This window comes from Muscardinus avellanarius, assembly GCF_963383645.1.
Source record: "Muscardinus avellanarius genome assembly, chromosome: 2".
Classification (NCBI taxonomy): Eukaryota; Metazoa; Chordata; class Mammalia; order Rodentia; family Gliridae; genus Muscardinus; species Muscardinus avellanarius.
In genome coordinates, this window is record NC_137787.1 from 40,520,331 (window position 1) to 40,541,487 (window position 21,157).

A 21,157-nucleotide genomic window follows, 5' to 3' on the forward strand; every position below is an offset into this window, starting at 1 on the left:
GATCTAGAGAACATTATGCTAAGTGAGATTAGTCAGTCACAAAAATAAGAAATAGGATACTCTCCCTAATATGCAAAAGCTAGGGAGTAAATGGGTAATAGGAGGGACTCTAGATGAAGGAGATACTATAAATGAGCAAAGAAGGCAACCTAACTGAGGGGATAAGAGGGGGACAAGGGAAACTCTCTAATACACATGATGTACTTTAACAAACATATCAAAGTCAATTACTAAGCCAAACATAAGAAGGAGGGAGGGGGAGAGAATGGGGTGGATACTGAGTAAGGGCTAATTGAGTAATGTGTGCATGTATGTCTCCACCATCTTGCATCCCATTAAGATGTATGAATACAGTGCACCAATAAGAAAAATCTTAAAAATTGCTATTACTGTTCCCCTCAAATGAGACATATAGTTATTAATAGGATGTTGTATTGCTTAGTAAAAAAGATGATAGACCTAACTCAGACATCTAGGATTAATATCAGCATTATCTACAATACTGGATAAGTCACAACCTTAGCTCTGATTCGACTAATTGCAACAAGAATAAGTTTCTGTAGACTTCAATAGACCTACTAACGTTGCTCTTTCTCCCTCCAGGCCTGGAAAATTTTTCACTTTGGAAGGAGTAAAGTTTGCAAAACACAACAAAATGGGAGAGAAGTGATAACATTGAGAGCCTGAGATAGACACCTGCTACCGTGTCCAACTTGACCTTTACTTCAAGTCTATTCAATATGCTTCATATCCACAAATTGAGCACAGGACACTCCATTTGTGTTCATGCCAACCGTTTGAGATTCTCTTTACGGATTCTCCACATGCTTCTATTGTAGCCAACTTCTCAGATTCAGTTCTGTCTCTACTTATATTTTAGAGTTTGGTCCCTAGCATTGGTCTCCTGGGCTCCTCCTTCTCAAAAATGCTACTTTGAACTCAGTCTTCAAAGGAGAGAGGAGTACAAGTAAGTACCAAAGGAAAGATACATTTTCTGCCTTTAGGGAATAAACTGTTAACCTAATAGGATGAGGAAAAGAAAAAATTAACTGTCTCATTCTCCCTACAAATATTCACTGAACATCTGCTTATTCTATCGATTAGCCATTATGCAAAGAAAAATAGGATAATCAAGAACAGTCTGTGCCTTAGAGGAGCTAATAATATAGTTTCTTTTAATGGAACACATGTATCTCATATCTTCACACAGGGGAAATATCTAAAATGGTATGGCAATCTACAGAAAAGAGAGATGTGGAACAAAAAAAACTTCCCGTAATTAGCAATTGATATAAACCTTGACAAAAATATAGAATCTGTACATATAAGAAGTAAATCAGGAAAGTAAAAGATATAGCAAATGCCTGACAATGCCCAGCTAACATATAGTCCCTGCATACACACAGCAGACATCACCAACTGGTCATTGCAATTTCTCTTGTTAAGCTCATTCTGACCACCAGAATATTTCTCAACAAAAGTCTCATTATCAAAACCAATCAGAACAGTCACATAAGACAGTGTCTACTTTCCATCCCTCATAAAAGATATATCAGATAAATAAAGAAACATAAAAAGCCAGGTATGGTGGTACACAATTGTAATCTCAATACTTAGGAGCCTGAGACAGGAGGATTGCAGGTTCTCAGCCAGCCTCAGCCACTTAGTGAGACCCTGTTTCAAAATAAAAAATAAAATAGGGCTGGGGGTATGTCCCAGAGGTAGAATGACCTTGGGTTCAATCCCCAGTAAACACAAAAAATAAAAAATAAAGAGAAAGTAAGCAGTGCAGTTTGGCAGCAACTTAGAAAACCTAGAAATAACTAATGGGATCCAAATATGGACATTTATGTTAAAGCCAGATCATATAGTAACCTGAATGCAGCATTAACAAATTTGGATTCTTTCCTATTCCCTACTGTCAAGCAAACAAAGCTCAGAGTTAAATATTTGCATGTATATATGAGTGTGGGCACGCTCATGCATCTGCAGGCCTGTGTGAAAAGGCTCCACTTTATAACTTCCTCCACCAAGGGAGAGAACTAGAGCTGAGGAAAGCAGAGGACAGAGGTTGACAAGGCAGAGACAGGATGAGAAAAAACAATTTAGGTGCTAGTGATGGACACCGTGTTGATAGGGTTGATCGTGGATTTGGAGCAGGAATGAAGAAAAGCAGAGGGAGCTGATGGGATGGGAGAAGAGAGAGGCATGAGAAATCTGAGACTGCAACAAAAAAGGTAGCACGCAGGTTCATTAACAGTGAGAGAAGGGGAAATGAAATGATGGGCGGGGAAGAGGAATTCAAAGCTTGCAATTCTGAAGCTGGAACATTAGTTCCCAGAGATTATAAAGACACACAGAGAGACAGTGTTTAGAGGTGCCGAAGTAGAATCAGGTGAATATTATTCATGTTAAGAAGATTAAACAGCTGTGAGGCCAGGGCTGAAAGGAGCATTAATATGAATGCTGATTCTGATAACAATTTTGAGGAATGAAATAGAGAGTAAGAATGTAAGACTGAAGAGTACAAGAGTCCCAAAGGCCAGTGAGAAACAGCAGTACGGGCAAGAAAGGCTGATGCATGGTCACTCGCTGACCTGCAGAGGGAAGAGGGTTCTGAGACAGGGCGCCTGCAGAGCCCTAGTGAAAACAAGTGTGCTCACACCTCCTCCCAGCACTAAAATAAAAGGAATCAAAATGACAACTGGGATGCATGTACCGAAAGCTAAGCTATGGTTATGGTAAAAGAAGAAGGAGGAGGAGAAGGAGGAGGAGGAGGAGGAGGAGGAGGAGGAGGAAGAAGATGATGATGATGTAAGGAATATAGGGGAGTCTAGCCATCTCATATACAGAACTTAACAAGCATTCCAAATGGGCAGTCTCAGCTCCTATGACACCAAATGAGATCCCCTAAACTTAATGAGGTTCCCTATTTTATTTCACCCACTACTTTCTTTCTTCCTTACTTCTGTTATTTTGTTTTCTTTTGGTTGGTTTTTGTTGTTGTTGTTGTTTTGGTTTGGTTTGGATTTTTGCTGATGTTGAAGATCAAACAAAGGGCCTCATATATGCTAGGTAAGCACTCTGCCAGTGAACTACATCCCCAGCACCCCACCACCATTTGGATATACAGATGTGTTATGATTTGGATCTGAAATGTCCCCCAAAAGACTCCTGTGCTAGGCAATGCAGCAGTGTTCAGAGGTGAAAAGATTGGATCCTGCAGGCTCTGACCTCAGTGGTGGATTAATCTATTCAATGGATTAACAATTTGAATGGACTACTGCAAGGTGCTAAAGGCCATAGACAGTTCGGGCATGAATGGAAGAAGTTCATTACTTGGGCATGGCCTTGGGGATAATACCTGTCCTGTGCCTGTCTCTCTCTCTCTCTCTCTCTCTCTCTCTCTCTCTCTCTCTCTCTCTCTCTCTCTCTCTCTCTTTCTCTCTCTCTCTCCTTCCCATCCTTCCCAGCACCAAGAGCTGAGCAGCTTTCCCCTACAATACCTTTCCACCATTACCACCATTACGCTCTGCCTCACCTTAGTCTCAGAGTTGACCATTGACTGAATCCTCTGAAACCATGAGCCTAAATACTATTTTTTCTCCTCCAAATTATTCTTGTTAGATATTTAGGACATCGATGAAAAGCTGACTAATACAACAGACTGTAACATTCTGAGCAGTTTTACCCGGAAGAATGGAAAAGAGAAAGATCTTCCCACAGGCCTCTTACAACATTAGATAATGCACTTAACAACAAATCACGTTTTCAGTTGACTGCAAGGTTCATGGTTCTTGAAAATAACACAATTTCTAATCTTTCTACCCCCCCTTGATTCAAAAAGTATTCAGAGCAAAACCTCACCTTCATGTTTCTTACAAACTAAACACGCTCTTACCATCTGATATAACAACAACCCTCTTTGGTATTTACCCAAATTAGTTTTTTAATAATAGAAAGATCTATATGCATTTTGATCAACCAAAAAAGTTTTGCAAAATCTCTACAGATGAAGTCCCTTACTGACCAGACACAGGGAAAATAATTTGGGCATAAAAGAGCTTCCCAGGAAGGAACACCAAGTTATCTCTAATTCTTCTCAGTTTTAAGCTCTGCTTCAGAAATGCTGCCAAGTTTCAGAGTGAAATAAGAAAATTTCCCTTACTCTCTATCCAACTATTTCATTTAACCTTCTTAAGATACAGTCTTTCCTTAGAAACCCAGAGTCTTTTATATTTAGAGATGACCTTGCATTTTCTGCCATAATACTTTGTAGACAAGAGAACAGTCTTGCACTGCCAGGTTTTAAACAGTTCTTGCAGAAAAGAAAAATAAATTCAGCCTGAATTTCTGTTTACATTTATTTTCCTAGAATTCACTAATAGGTATTTCTAGTTGCACTTTCCAAAAGCTAATACTGCAAAAAAATGAAAATAAAAATGCAGCTTTGGAACACACTACTGTAGTTTAAAAAATAAATGGATAATTTTTCCGAATAGTCTAACTGACTTAAAGTACTACCTAGAGAAATAAGTAATAAAATCTGTTTCTTTGAACAAAATTTTACTCCATCATGTACAATTTTCTTGCATTGCACATTAAGATGGATTGCTAGAATTTTTATTTAGAATATAAATTTGACATTAGCTGTTAGTCTGGACTATTTCTAAGAGTGTTTCCAAGTTTTTTATAACACTACTCTTACACTATTGACAGGGAGATAACATAATTAATCTTGTACTAATGAAATGCTTTCTTTTTAAGTACTTAGAGTAGAGTAATGTTGAGAAACCTACTTTTCAAAAATAGATGTAAGAAAAAATAGCATAGTGTTATATTCTTTCATAAAAGCTGACAACAGTATTAGAGATTCAAAAACTGAATAAAATGGATATACACAGTAATACCTTTTCCAGTGAATAGTTTTCAACTCATATGGTCCTACTTAAAACAGTGGGTTGTTCACCTTTACAATTTTACTAGTTGTCACGTTCTCAAGATAAAGTAGGTTCCTAAGAAAATTCTCAAATTGGCCTCTTTAGATGAATTAAGGAGAAAACCATTTACAGATCAATGACAACTGATCCAATCAATGAACTAAATCAACTAGTTCTATTGCAGGTAAGGACAGTGGCCAACTCTGACTCAAGACTCTTCTGTTCCTCTACTGACAGCTTCCATCTTCCCTTGTAAACCCAGAGGCGTACCAAGAAGCCTCACTGTCACTCACCCCCCCTTAAAGTCAAATTTCAATCATTCTGGAATGTACACGCTTATTTATCCTTTGAATAGTGTATTCACACTTAAATCCTAATGGCACAGAAGTACCTAGAATAAACGAAAGGCTTTTAAAACTCTTTTAGTTCATAATGTTTTTACTAAAAAAAAATTACACTTTTACTAAAGAATGCTACATTTCTTCATGATCCAATGTTTTTCAAGCCAGAAAGTCATTCATTTTCTGAAAAGCCCAGCATTATCCTCCTCCAACACTAAAATTAAGGAAATAACCACCATCTACATTCTTTCTGCTACTACAGAGTAAAACCTCAATATTAACAATAAAATCCATTAGAATTTTTATGATTTATTAGTTGCTTAAGTGTTTCTTTTTAGAGAAGCTAAAAGCTCTTCAAAATAGAATCATACAGGTCTTCTTATCAAAGGGAGAAGAACAGAAGAAAGTTTAACATACTGACCCCTTGAGATAGCCAAGGAGAACCTCAAAACCCTGGAAGATAGTTGGTTAATATCCCCAGTTCCAATAGAACTTCAGATCCTGAGCATGGGCTTCTTCAGAAACAGGCTGCCTCCTTCAAGACCAGTGTAGATGCAAAATGTCTTTAACTCAAGCAGTCAGTTTCAGCTACCGAGGAAAGAAACTCTTTGCATCATGTACAAATACTAGAATACAAAAATTACAAATAGCTGAATTCAACTAATGAATGACTTTTTGTTCTTCAAAAACCCATGTATTGGGCACATCCATCCTGGGCCGGGGTTGTGGTAACCATGGATGCTTTGGATCAAATGATAAAGACGAAAACAAAAAGAGCCAAGAGAATCCTTGAGAAGAGAGAACCAAAACTCAGTGAGAATATTAAGAATGCTATGCTGATTAAAGGGTGAATGCAAGTGCCACAGTGACACAAGTACTTAAACATGTGTATTCCCTGAAAAAAACTGCAATGGAGTTCTCTATAAAAGGAAAAATATTACAAGACCATCTGAAGAGCAGACACCACTGGAATTCTTTTTTAAAAAGAAGTCAGGGGTGTATTCATTTCGAGTCACCCCTCCATGCCAGTCTGGTATGGAGCTGTATTTCTATTTTCTGTATTTCTATCTTTCTAATAAACTTCTTTAAATCTTAAAAAAAAAGAAGAAGTCAGATTGTTCTTTATTCATGTTTGGTTCCCATAATAAGAGGCAGTTAAATAATCTAGTAATCAATCATATGTATGACTATCATGACCTGGATATGACTGAATTGCATATTGAGAAGTGTGTGTGTGTCTAAAAAGATATTAAGAACAGTAAGTATCCTGAGGGGACAAAATCATGTTGGTATTTATTTCGATATAACAGAAAACTATATTATATTATTTTGATATAACAGAAAACTATAGAAGATTAAAAATTCTTCCTATTGATTTTTTTCAGGCACCCCACAGTATCAAATATCCACCTGGCTGGACTAGACTACATTCTGCATTTCACTGCACTGAATGGGAAGGTTTATTTCTGAAGCTATAAGTTATTGTTGAAGAAGTCTGGTTGGACAACATCATGGGCTGAATTGGAAGAGAGGAGATCTTCATTGGATCTTGTCAGAGGAGGACACAATTGGCATCAGATGACCTTTATAAATTATCTATGAAAATGCCTAAAGCTCTCAAGTCAAAGAAGAAGTAAAACATCTCCCATGATACTTTTGGTACAACTTATGGAAGGATTCATATGCAGAAATCAGACCTAAGCAAACTACAAACCAGAAAAAGGAAGGGGTTGAAAAAGTGACCTGCAGAAAGGATAACAGAAGCCAGAGGGGAAAAAAAAAAAGAAAATTAAAAGAATTGATGGCCGGGCATGGTGGCGCATGCTTGTAATCCCCGCGCTTAGGAGGATCACGCAGGTTCAAAGCCAGCCTCGCTGGCTTAAGAGACCCTGTTTCCAAATTTAAAAAAAAAAAAAACATAAAATAGGTCTGGGAGTGTAGCCCAGAGGTAGAAGGGTTTCCAGGAACCCCAGTACCACCAAAAAAAAAAAAAAAGAATTGATGGAACTTAGCCAACAGCTGCAGTTTTACTGTGATCTCTTTAAGAGAACTGTCAAGCTTCACCAATTCAGTTTCTTATAAGAGTTTATTGTATATTTTTATAACATGATAACTCACTATATATGATGAACAGGAATGTATAGTATTTAGTTTAAAGTAAGCTTTTTACTTAGATGCTGTTAGATCCTAATGGATCATTTTTTCTCTGATGTAATAACCCTTACCATCCCCCAAAATTCTCTCACTGGGTAAGTGAGGGAGAAGGAATCTCCACAACCACTAGTGTTTTAAATAAATTTCTTGGTTAGGTATTGGATAAAGGTAGAAAGCTTTAGAAAGCAGACATTACTATCCAGGCACTGTGACACCTGCCTATAATCCCAGTACTTGGGAGGCTGAGGCAGTGGATCACAGGTTTGAGGACAACCTCAGCAACTTAATGAGGACTTGTTTCAAAATAAAAAGAACTGGGAGTATAAAAAAGCATGTATTATAGAAATTTTTGAAAAATGTAATTGTAAAAAGGAACCAATACTTTCAAACAGAAATCACAGAAATACTGCTACTGTGCCTCTTCCCTGGAGATGCTAAGTGCCATAATTTTCTTATTAAATATATATTCCTACATTTTTCAATAGAGACCCCCAATTATTCTTATAATAACTAAAGATCAGCATAACTTTTGACTAAAAGTCCTCAAATTTTCCCAGAACCCTAATTTAGCTAATAATGTTACACTTTAACTTTTTGTATTTAACCCAGCCATCCACTTGGTTGATTTAGTGGTCCATTCTCCCCAAACATCACTAAATGGCTCTGCACCTGCCCTTCTCAATGCTGGCTCTCTTTGTCCCATTCTTCAATTCCCATCCTCAGAGCAACCAACCTAGATTTTTTGCATCTATCTGAAGGAAGTGGTAAAGATATGTGGCTTCAGGGTAGCTGCGTTTGAAGTACAATCCTAATATATTCCTGATGCCTTTATACATTTCAGAAGCCAGTGATTATGAGAAAACAGCTAAGTAGGTGGAGATCAAAGACAGAGAAGTAGCAACTAACACTACTGCTAAGCTTAATCATTTTGTCAAATATTTAAAAGAAACTTATTATTTAGGAAGCAAGATTTGTAACTGTGTGTGCATGTGGTACTGAGGATGGAACCCAGGGGCATTCTACCTTTAAGCTACACTACCAGCCCTAATTTTTATTCTTTATTTTGAAACAGAGTCTCACTACATTGCAAAGGGTCTCACTAAGGAGCTGAAGCTGTCTGCAAACTGTGACCCTCCTGTCTCACTCTCCCAAATGCTGGGATTACAAGCGTGTGCCACCACATCCTGCTTAAGATTTGTAACTTTTAGAATAGAATAGAATGATGGTGAACATCATTCTATTTTTGTTGTTGTTATTTTTGTTACTGAGTATAATAGCTTATATGTTCAATAACATTCCAGTCCATAGTACTGAAACACAGAGCCTCATTTATACTGGGCTTCCCCACATTCATCTTCAGTCTCCCAAAACTCATGCCCCAGAACAAACTCCACTGAGGTTACAGGCATGCACTGTCATGTCTGGCTTCAAGGACCTATTTTCAACTAATGAAGTATAGGATTTTTCAACTTTATATTTAAGCAGTTCCAGTTTCAAGGATTTGTGAATGCTAGATTTTATGTATTTCTATTTATAAACAAATTAATCCAGATCATAAATGATTGCAAGATTTTATATTTAATATCTGCCTAATTACTAATGCTGACTAAGTAATAAAAGGGAAGCATTGTTACTCATGGAAATAGCATGTCCCATAGCATGTGAAGAATACTGGATGACTGACAATGCAGCAGACATACAGAGGCTGAGAGAGCTAAAGAAACCAGCACAGCAGTGTGCGGCTCCCAGCAGCATCATAAACGTGGCAGTTCAATCTTATCAGGAAAGCTAAAAGCCAATCACTGCTAATCATGCAGCAAACAAAACATTTGGTTAAACTAATGAATACTTAAAATAGAATAGCTAAAACTCACATGTTCTTCAAATATTATCAAGTCAAAAATACTAAACTTTAGAAAAATCCACTTATTAACTTAGTTTCCTAATGTAAAATAAAAAATTCACTTTGATCATTTTTTTCTTTTTTTTTATTGGTGCACTGTATTCATACATCATAGTGGGATACAAACTTTTGTAGACATACATGCACACATCGCCCAGTCAGCCCCCACCCGAACCCCACCCCATTCTCTCCCCATCCCTCCCTACCATGCTTGGCTTAGTGGTTGACATCTAGTATTACAGCAATTTATCCAAAATTAAAAATGATAACCTCACATAACAGTTTCATTTGTCTGATAACAAGCTTTTGATGACTTAAAGATAACATTTCAATATTTTCTTTTTACTTTCTTTCTTACCAGAGAATATTTTTTTCTATTTTTTTAGGTGAAACTATCATATATTTATATATTTATATTTCAGAAAAAAAATCTATCCTAATATGGAATATGGACTCTAGGTACCCAAAACGATCTTGAAAAAGAACAAAGCTAGAAGATATATATTTTCTGATTTCAAACCATATAAAGCTACAATAATTGAAACAGTGTAGTACTATTCTAAAGGCAGATATATAAACCATTGGAGTTAAATAAAAGCCTAGAGCTAAATTCTTCCCTATATTGTCAAGTTATTTTTGACAAGGTTTCCATGAACATTTGGTGGTGGAAATAATAATATTTTAACTAAATATTGTTGAAACATAATAATTACATGGAAAAGAATAAAGTTGGACCCTTACCTAATCCCATATACAAATATTAACTCAAAATAGATAAAAGACCTAAATATAAATCTTAAGACTATAAACTTTTAGGAGAAAATCTGGGTCATAAAACCTCACAACATTGAAATTGGCAGTGATTTCTTGGATATGATTTCAATGGCACAGGCAACAGAAGAGTATACAAACTCCCTAAAAAATAAAAAAAAATATTATATATCCAAAGACAATGTAAACAGAGTTAACAGTTACTAATAGAATGGGATAAAATATTTCCAAATGCTATATCTGAAGGTATATTAATATTCCAACTAGAAATCCTAAAAATTAACAATAGAAATCCTAAAAATTAACAACAATAAAGGCAAACAATACCATTTAGAGATAGGTAAAAGACTAACATAAATAATGAATCTCCACAGATAACCAGTCTTAGTTGTCTGTTGGATGGAAACTCTTGTTTCTCTGGTTCTGGTGTGTGTTACCTATTTCTTCTTTGTAGTTAATCTCGTTGAGTATTTTCTCTAGTGCTGGTTTTGAAGACATAAATTCCTTCAGTTTCTGTTTGTCATGGAAGCTTCTTATTTCTCCATCTAATCTGATAGAAAGTTTTGCTGGGTAGGAAATTTTGGGCTGGAAGTTGTTTTCTTTCAGAGTTTGGAATATGTTACTCCAAGCCCTTCTGGCTCTCATGACTTGGTTTGGGAAGTCTGGAGTGATTCTAATTGGTTTGCCTCTGAATGTCACTTGGCCCTTTGTTTTTGTTGCCTTTAAGATTCTCTGCTTGGCTTCCACATTGGTCATTTTGACAATTATGTGGTGTGGGGATCCTCTTCTCCGATCCTGTCTAAAGGGAGTTCTATAAGTTTCCTGGATCTGTGTATTAACCTCTTGCTCTATGTTTGGAAAATTTTCTATTACTTCCTTGAAGAGATTGTTGATCCCTTTGGTTTCACTTTCTTTTCCCTCCTCTATTCCAATTATTCTTAGGTTAGCTCTCTTAAAATGGGCCCATATTTCTTCAATATCAGATTCCTGCTGTCGGATTTTTTTTTCTAGATTAGAAACTATGCGTTCATTTTTGGAATGATCATCTTTAAGAGCGAGATTCTGTTCTCCATGTGGTCTAATCGGTTGTTTGTACTTTGAATTGAGGCCTTTACTTCATTAATTGCATCCTTTATCTCTTTTTGGCTCTCTCTGAGTTCTTTTCGAAGCACCTCTATTATTTCTACAGTTATTTTCCTGATTTGATTTTCTAGAAATCTCTGATTTTCTGTTTTATCGGGTTCTGATGTTGTGGGGTTGGGGGCATTCATTGCTCCAGTGTTATTCCTCTTTCCCATGATTTAGGAAGTTTGTGCCTTCTCTGGGTTCTTCCCTTGGGTCACTATGACTTCACTTAAGGTGTTCTGGATCTCGAGTCTGTAGTATCTCAGACCCCACTACTCCTTTACTGGGTTGTATCACAGAGTCTCCGACCCAGAGAGTCGACAGGCTGCTTTAGACTGTGGGGGGTGCCAGGTTGCACGTTCTCCTATGGTGTGATATCTCTGCCACCGCCCCTCCCCCACTGGGTCAAGTCCCAGGGAGTACAGTACTGGGATTTCTCCTCTGTGGCCCGCAATTTGACTCACTGTTCTTGAGTACGCAGATGTAGCTGTACTGGATTCGGTGAATTCTCTGCTGCTGCCGTCGGTGGCAATATGGCGCCACTGCTACGCCCTCAGCCGTGAGGCTGGCGTATTTCTTCTTGGTTTTGATTTCCACTCTGAATCCCTGCAGCGTGTGCTGAGCTCAGCCACTGGGAGCTTTAGATTTTACCTGTGGCGAGAAATCCCGCCTGGCTGTTCCACAGCGGCTCACCTCGGCTTGCTGTAGCCGTCCAGTGAAGTCGCCGCTGCTGCCGGCAGTATGGCTCTGCTGCCGCGATCTCGGACGTGAGGCCGGTGTATCTCATCTGTGGCTCTGAGCTCTGTTCTCAGTCAGCTTTCTCTCTGGAGCCTGGTGATTTTTTTGTTTCTCTGGTGATGGTGTTTTCTGGCTATGAAAGGCACTGATTTTGTGGTAATGGAGATTAGTTGTTAGTGGGGCTCTTAAGCCCGCTTTTCTCGGTCGCCATCTTCCCGGAAGTCCTCGATCATTTTTGTGTGTGTGTGTGTGTGGTGGTACTGGGGGTGGAACCCAGGGACTTTCTACCTCCAGGCTACACTCCCAGACCTTTTTTATATTTTATTTGGAAACTGGGTCTCACTAAGTTTCTGAGAGCCTCACCAAGTAGCTAAGGCTGGCTTCGAACCTGTGCGATCCTCCTGTCTCAGCCTCTTAAGCGCAGAGATTACAAGCGTGCACCACCAAGCCTGGCACTTTGATCATTTTAATGATGGAAAAATTCAAAACAATACAGAATTAAATAGTGTGAACTATCAGCATTACTTTTTTTTAAGTTACTGGAGATTGAATGCAGAGGTATTCTACCTCTGAGCTACTACACCCCCAGCCCTATTTCTTACTCTTTATTTTAAAACAGGGTCTCACTAAGTTGCAGAGGACCTCACTAGTAGCTGAGGTTGGCCGCGAATCTGTGATCCTTCTGTCTCAGCCTTCCAAGTACTGGGATTACAAGCATGCGCCACCACACCCAGCTATCAGCATTACTTTTTAATTTTACTAACACAGCATCTGCACATGAAAGGTAATAATGAAGTATGGTTCTAGAGGCTGCCTTTCTAGGTTCAAATTCCAGGTCCAGCTATAGCTCAACAGCTGCATGACCAAGAAATTCTTTATTTGATTCCAGAAGAATTTTACAGAGAAATTCTGCTCCATCAAAAAAAGATCTGTTCATAGCCAGACATGGTGCTACATGCCTGTAATCCCAGTAATTGGGAGGCTGAGACAGGTTTGAAACCAACATCTCCAACTTAGTGAGACCATGTTAACAAATAAAAAAAAAATACAGCTGAGAGTGTAGCTCAGGGGTAGAATACCCTTGAATTCAATTCCCAGTGCCACAGAAGGAAATGGAAGAGGAGGAGGAGGAGGAGGAGGACAGGAGGGGAGGAGGAGGAGGAGGAGGACAGGAGGGGAGGAGGAGGAGGGGGAAAATGAGGGAGGAGGAGAAGGAGGAAAAGGGGAGGAGGAGGGGAGGAGGGGAGGAGGTGGAGGAGGAAGAAGAGGAAGAAGAGGGAAGGAGGAGGAGGAGAAGAAAAAAAAAACTCTATTCCTTTACTGTTATATATATTCTACCCAATAACCTTCAGCTAAAATAAAAATCTAAAATAAAAATACATGATAGCAGGTTAAGTTTGAATTTTAGATAAATAATGAATAATTTTACATGGTATATATTTATACTAAAAAATTATATAATGTTTATCTAAACACAATTCTACATCCTATATTTTACCTAACCCTATCTCTAGCACTTCTGCTATTACTATGCTTACTATTTTTCTTTCTTCTATTTAGTAAGCACACCAAAACAATAGCATCATAAATCATGCTCTGTGCTATATGGCATGTAATTACACAATTAGCTGGCAGCCCATGGAAAGGACTGTAATAAATTTAATAGGATTCCTAACTTTTTTAAGAAAGTGGTAACCATTTATGGAATTGTTTTCGGATAGTTAAAAACATTCTGTTTCCATTTGTTCCTGATGTGTGTCTTAAGGAGACATAAGGGCTTTTAATATTTGCTTTTACCCAGATTGCAATGATTCTAGTATTAAACTATGGGTTTAAATAAATAATTATTAAACTGATCACAGCAATCAATTTTCTGCCATATGAACACATTTCACATCACCATGTGGATGTTTTTACAAGCTTCTCTTGACATTGCAAAGTACAAATTTTAAAATGATTTGACCTAAACTTCCAAATTAGCATTACTGTTTTTTAAACCCACACTTGAATTTTAAATTATAATCATCCAAGCATAGAAATTTTTAAATCTTATGTTATATGACAACTCTACTTAATAATATATATATTGAATTAGCAAAAATTTAAACCCTAGCTGGGTGTGGTGGCACACGCTTTTAATCCCAGCATTTGGAAGGCTGAGACAGGAGGATCACAGTTCAAGGATAGCCTCAGCTACTTAGTAAGTCCCTTTGCAACTCAGTGAGACCCTGTTTCAAAATAAAGAATAAAAAATATAACTGGGGGCAGAGCGTAGTGGTGCATGCTTGTAATCCAGACAGGAGGATGGAGGTTTGCAGATAAGCCTCAGCTACTCAGTGAGGCCCTTCGCAACTCAGTGAGATCCTGTCTCAAAAACTAAAAAAGACTAAAAAATAGGGCTGGGGGTAGCTCAGAGGTACAATGCCCCTGGGTTCCAACCCCAGTATTACAACCAAAAAAAAAAATTAAAACCCTGAATATAATTTAAAAGCACAAAGACATTAAATAAAGCATTTTGTGCTTTTTTGTGTCAATAAAACAATTAAAACTCAATGTGATGTTTTGATGACCAAAATTACCTTTGAGGAAAAATAAAGTAAATCCAAAGGTAATTTGTTTTTTGTTTTGTTTTGTTTTTTGTTTTTTTATTTTGTTTTTTGGTGGTAGAACCCAGGGGCTTTGCTACCTCTGGGCTATACTCCCAGACCTATATTATACTTTATTTGGAAACAGGGTCTCACTAAGTTGCTGAGAGCCTCACTAAGTAGCTGAGGCTAGCTTTGAACCTGTGTGATCCTCCTGTCTCAGCCTCCCAAGTGCTGGATCCAAAGGTAATTTTGATCATTAAAACATCTCATCAAGCCTGGCATAATGCACAAACCTGCAGTCCCAATATTTGGGAGGCTAAGACAGGAGGATCACAGCTTCAAGGCCAGCCTCAGCAACATAGTGAGGATCTCTGCAACTTAGTGAGATTCTGTTTCAAAAAATGTACATGATGTACATTCAGATATATATCAAAGTTAATCACTAAGCCAAACATGAGAAGGAGAGAAGGAGGAGGGAATGGGAAGGGAATTGGGTAAGGCCTAAATGAGTGATGTGTGCATGTATGCCTCTACCATCTTTTACCCTGTTAAGATATATGACTACAATGCACCAATAAAAGAATTTTTTAATCAAAATAGGGCTAGGAGGATAGCTCAGAGGTAAAATGCCCTGTATTTAATTGCCAATACTACGCAAATAAACAAAACTTAATATAAGAAAATCCTCTATCAATTCCAAAGCAATTTGATAGCAAATGTAAGATAAACCAATCAATCTCTTACATGTGTTTCGATAAAGAAAGAAGAGTTAATAAGATTATCAGTGTAATACTGATTATTTTCAAGAGATCTTTTCATTACAAACTAATGAAAATTAATCTACCAACCCAAATTATAACAATACAACAAAAAATATGAGTGACAAACTACTCACTTAAAAACATGACCTAAATAATTCAACCCCAAGTTTTTAATATTTGTCACACTAGACACAAAAAGTTAACACTAAATTATATTTCCTCCTTTATAAAAATAAATAACACATTTTCTAATCTGTGAGTAAGAAACAGATTTTTGACCACGTAAAGATAAAGATCAAAAAGCTAAAACAGAAAATAGTTAACATTCCCTGTGAGTCATTATATTCCATTGACTAAAAGTCACAATTTAAGGAAATTCTGTAGCCAACTAAAAACCTAACAGCAGTGCCATGACCACTTGGGGGAGGTTGAAAAACAATGTAAATATCTGGTGACTTTTCTAACTAGATCATAATCTCAGGAAAACAATAAATTTATAATTCAACAGAGTCCTTTTTATGGGATGTACTGAATTATTTCTCAAAAGCAGCCCAAAAATAATTTTCAAAGGTTTAATATAACGGGTAACTTTTAAGATCATGATATCCAGTTAGTTGCCAGAACCTATATTATAGTATATTCTCTTATCAGCTCTTAGTCTTTCCCTCCTCCAACTTCCCTTGTTTAATGCTCCTAAAAATATTTTTTCCCAACTGTGCCACTTTCTGGGAAGGCACATGGAGAAAAATAACATGTTGAGCAGCCCTAGGCAAAGCACTCTACCTACCTACAGGGTCGTCACACAGGAGGCAACGTGAGAGTAAAAGGTGGTAGGAATTGGAGCTATAAAAATAAGCAGGGTCCACACTGTGCTGGACCTCCTGGACCATGTGAAGGAATCTGCACTGTATTCCCAGGACAATGGGAAGTGGCTAAAAAGTCTGAGGCAGAAAAGTGATATGATTAGATCTGCCATTTAGAAACAATCCTGGAGCTTTATGCTGGAGAATGGATTAAGGAAAAAAAGGTGACTGGAAGCAGAACCACCAGTTAGAAAGAGGTTTGTGGTGAGAAGGCCAAGCACAGAGTAGCCTGGACCAGAGCAGCAATGAGAACTGCTGGGGAGTTAAAACCAGGAAAACAGGGTGATAGATTGGATATAACAGGAAAGAGAAGCAAGAGATGACATCCAGGTTACTAGCAATGGTGATGAGGCGGGGTCCATTGATGAGATGAAGAGCACAGAAGAGGGAAAATGTAGGACTTAGAAATACCCAGCAGTACCCAGAAAACTGTTACACAGGCCTGAATATATTCATTCATTCAATAAACTTTTTTTTTTGCAGTACTGGGGATGGAACCCAGGGGCATTGTACCTCCAAGCTACACCTCCAGCCCTATTTTTTATTCTTTCCTTTTTTTATTAATACACTATAGTTTCATATCATAATGTGGATCATATTGACAATGGCATACATTCACACAGTACTTGGTGCCCTCCCCAACTGCTTTCCCTTCCCCCGCTCCCAACAATGAGTGTCCAGGTTGGCCATGCTACATTCACACTTATACACATATTCGAATGTAGCTCCTCCACTAATCAACCTCAGCCTTCTTCCTGTCCTACCCTTCCTTTCTGGCTTTGCTGAGGTTTCCTCTCCATTATCTGGAGTCCCTCTGGTATTCCTAATAAAACATATGTCCCTTCTGTTTCTGTGCTTGGCTGATCTCACTTAACATAATGTTCTCCAGGTCTTTCCATCTTCTTGCAACTGACATGATTTTGTTCTTTATTGCTGAGTAGAATTCTACTGTGTGTATTTCCCATAATTTACAATCCATTCATCTGTTGATGGAGACCTAGGTTGGTTCCATATTTTGGCTATTAAAATCATGCTGCTATGAACATGGGTATGCATGTTAGTGTAGTTCTCTGATTTCAGCCCCCTTAAAAAGATACCCAGGAGTGGTATAGCCGGATCTTATGGTGGATCCATTCCCAGTTTTCTAAGGAATTTCCACAACAGCTGAACTAGTTTGCACTCCCACCAACAGTGTAAAAGAAACAGGGTCTCACTGAGTTGTGAAGGGCCTCTCTAAGTAGTTGAGGCTGATTACAAGTGTGTACCCAGCAGTCAATAAACATTTTTAAGCACCCACCTTGGAGCTCAAACCTATACTTCTGTTACAGAACCTATTTTCTATCTGGGATTATACTTTTTTTAACAGTACTGGGGATTGAATCCAGGGGCATTCTACCTCTGAGCTAAACCTCCAGCCCTACTTTATTCTTTATTTTGAAACAGGGTCTCACTAAATTACAAAGGGCCTCACAAGTTGCTGAGGCTGGCCGAGAACCTATGATCCTCCTGTCTCAGCCTCCCAAGTACTGGGATTACAAATGTGCTCCACCACACCTGGCAATGAGATTATACTTTTAATACATTTAGGTATGAGGCTATTTGTCTTACCTTTGGATCTCTATATTGCAAAATATAGTCTTGTCACAAATGTTAGAAGCATCAATGAACAGATGAATGAGTGAATCAATCATTAAGAACAAGTTTGCCAAATGCATTACTGTATGAAAAAAAAATTTGATTAGCTTTGCCAAAAAGGCTGTTAGTGAAGTCAGATTTCAATGGTCTTGGCTCTACATCAGAGATATTAAGCATATATTTAAAGATTAAATAGAAAACATTGAATAACAAGTGACAGGGCCCATTCTTCCTCACCCTGACATATATATTATTATATATCAGCTCAATTTTCAATATTTGAGTGAAAGAGTCAAAACCTATCATAAATAATACATTCCTTTGTATATAATTATCTGAAGAGTGGACATTTCTCTCATCTTAGTTGTATCTCCCAGGATGAAGTGCAGATAGATGACAGGGCACAGAGGCCAGAGGTGAACCATATTCACACACATTAACTTAAGCTATTGCAGCAACAGGCATCTTAAGATAGCTGAAGGGAGCCGTGTGTGGTGGCCCACGCTTGTAACTCCAGCATTCCAGAGGTAGAGACCGGAGGATCGGAGGTTCTCAGACAGCCTCAACTACTTAGTGAGGCTCTTTGCAACTCAGTGAGACCCTGTTTCAAAAAAAAGACTAAAAAATAGTCCTGGGAGTGCAGCTCAGAGGTATAATGCCCCTGGGTTCCATCCCTGGTACTGAAGAAGAAGAAAAAAAAAAAGACAGCTGAAGGGTGATTTGACTGCATTACATGTCATACATGGTAGGTGAAGAGATAGTGGTAGCACTAGAACTGATTCTCATAACACTGAACTGATTCACTGCTATGTGGCTAAGTGAGAAGGCACCCAGGAGGAAGTGCTGTTTACTGGTCACAGAGGCTAGGTATGTATATAAAACCTGTCGTAAAACTTTTTATAGTATTTTAGACTTTCCATTACTAGCCAATGGGCAATATTTTTATTAGAGGAGCTGCAAGGTAAATGCATTGTCAAATCCTCTTTTTCCGATATAACCTACAAAATATCCAAAATATTTATCCATAGATATATTGTATTCTTTACCTCCAAGCAAACTTACAAGATGCAATACATTACCATTTTACCAGTGAAGAAAAAGAAGCTCTGCAAATTCTTAAAGCAAGTAGCACAGATAAGATTTCAGGATCCCAGATCAAACTTTCAGTTTACATTCCTTTATCTGCTCAAGCTATCTCCCAGTGATTTAAGTTTCTGTTAAGTAAAGTGAACCTAACAAAGGTAACACTGCATTAACTCAGAGCAAGGATCCTTTGGAGAAGGAGGAAGAAAATGATTTATTTTGGTTCACTGTGGGGAGGGGGCAGACTCAGTGGCAAGTGGCCAGTACCTAAGACCACAGATCACAAAGCACCTCTCAGGTTCTTGGCAGCCTTGTTTGAAAAGGCTACAGGAAAAAAATAGACAGCACTGCCCTTAACCTTCACAATAAAAAAGGTAATACCTGACAATTGTATGGTTCATTCCTTAACTTTAAGTATTTATCTTAAGACTGTTCGTTATTTATTTAAGGCCCCCACCTTTACAGAGCATGATACTCTATTCTTGAAAGGACCACAAAACCAAACATTTTTAAAGAGTTCTGGCTTTTGTGGATTCTACAACCTAACGAGGAAAACAGAACCTTAAACAAACAAGCTGAAAACCTGAGCCAGGCACAATTTTTTTAATACTTAAGTTTCATTTACATTTTGTATATAGCCACAATCTTTACCAAAATGAGCATAATTCAGGAAATGAGCCTGAAGTCATTAGCTGGAAGAGGCAAAATTGTTCAGAAGAATAGCAAAATTCAAAGATGTAGTTGAATAGTAAGGTGAAATTGGCCCAGCTAAATTAACAAGGAAGCTATTCTATTAGATGCTTTCACTAAGTTTTAGATGTTCCTTAAGGCTGAGTTACTGCCAGGTGGAGATTGTGGGTGCTTTTCTAAAATTTCAACCAACGTAAAGCAAAAAAAATTATTATATATTATTCATTAAGATGAAATTTTAGACAAAAGAATTATCAGAGTTAAGCACAGCACAATGTCTATGCATAAGTACTTAGAAATCATTTGCCAAACTAAACAGAATGACAGTAAATTCATACCTATTTCTTTCTTTTACTCTAGAATTTAATGAAGTTAGAAACCAAATTTTTCCCTATAGTAAAAATTGTACAATTTTTTTTTGTCAAGAGGAACATAGAGGGTAACAATTACAAATAGTTTTGATTGGTTTCCAGAACTTTCTTGGAAGGAAGGAAAGTTTTCTTTTTCAATAACTATTAACTGTATCAACTCAAATGAAATTTTCTGGACATTTTTCTTAGTAATGCTGCAAGAAATCAGAGAAAAAACAAGATGACCAAACACTACAACTCTAAAGACCATGAGGAGTGACATTTCCCCATCACATCAGAAAAGTGACCTTCCCAGTCAGGTTTACCTAACAGCCAAAAGACAAGATTTGCTTCATGTCTCAAAGATACTGGAATTTTACTCAGCCATAAAGAAAAACAAAATTACATCATTTGCAGGAAAATGGATGGAACTGGAGAACATTGTGCTAAGTGAGATTACTCAGTGACAAAAAGTCAGAAATTGGATGCTCTCCCTAATGTGTGAAAAGCTAGGGAGAAAAAAAAGGTCATAGGAGGAACTCTAGACAAAGAAGGGGAAACCAGAGATGAGCAAATAAGGTGACCTACCTGGGGGTGATGAGAGGGAGGAAGAAAGCAATTCCCTAATGCTCATGATGTGCGTTCACAAACATCAAAGTTAATCACTAGGCCGGGCGTGGTGGCGCACGCTTGTAATCCCCGCGCTTGGGAGGCGGAGACAGGAGGATCGCGCAGGTTCAAAGCCAGCCGCGCTGGCGTAAGAGACCCTGTTTCAAAAATATAAAATAGGTTTGGGAGTGTAGCCCGAGGTAGAAGGGCTTCCAGGAATCCCAGTACCACCACCACCAAAAAAAAAAAAAAAAAAAAAAAAGTTAATCACTAAGCCACACATGAGAAGGAGGGAAGGGGAGGAAATGGGGGAATTGGGGAAGGGCTGAATGAATGATGTGTGCATGTGTGTACCCATTAAGATGTATGACTACAATGCACCAATAAAAAATGGAAAAAAGAATGTACTAATAATGGTAGACTACTGAAAAAAATCAAAAAGATACCACTCTGTTCAAGCCTTCCATGATCAAAATCGTGTGTGTGTGTGTGTGTGTGCAAACAATTGGGGATTGAACCCTGGGGCATTCTACTTCTGAACTACACCCCAGACCTGTTTTGTTGTTCTTCTTCTTTTATTTTGAATAAGGGTCCCACTAAGTTGCA

The 21,157-nt window shown here is 37.9% G+C and overlaps 1 protein-coding gene and 1 pseudogene across 2 annotated transcripts in view; one reads left to right on the forward strand and one right to left on the reverse strand.

The window, feature by feature from the left end:
• PLCL1 (phospholipase C like 1 (inactive)) overlaps window positions 1-21,157 on the reverse strand; it is a gene marked incomplete at both ends in the record, with an annotated part of 356,295 nt that overhangs the window by 320,930 nt on the left and 14,208 nt on the right. The gene's annotated exons all lie outside the window — the stretch shown is intronic.
• LOC308279847 (ribosome production factor 2 homolog) lies at window positions 6,016-7,074 on the forward strand (annotated as a pseudogene). The gene is made up of 2 exons: window positions 6,016-6,277; window positions 6,386-7,074. The product of its transcript is annotated as a ribosome production factor 2 homolog (transcript).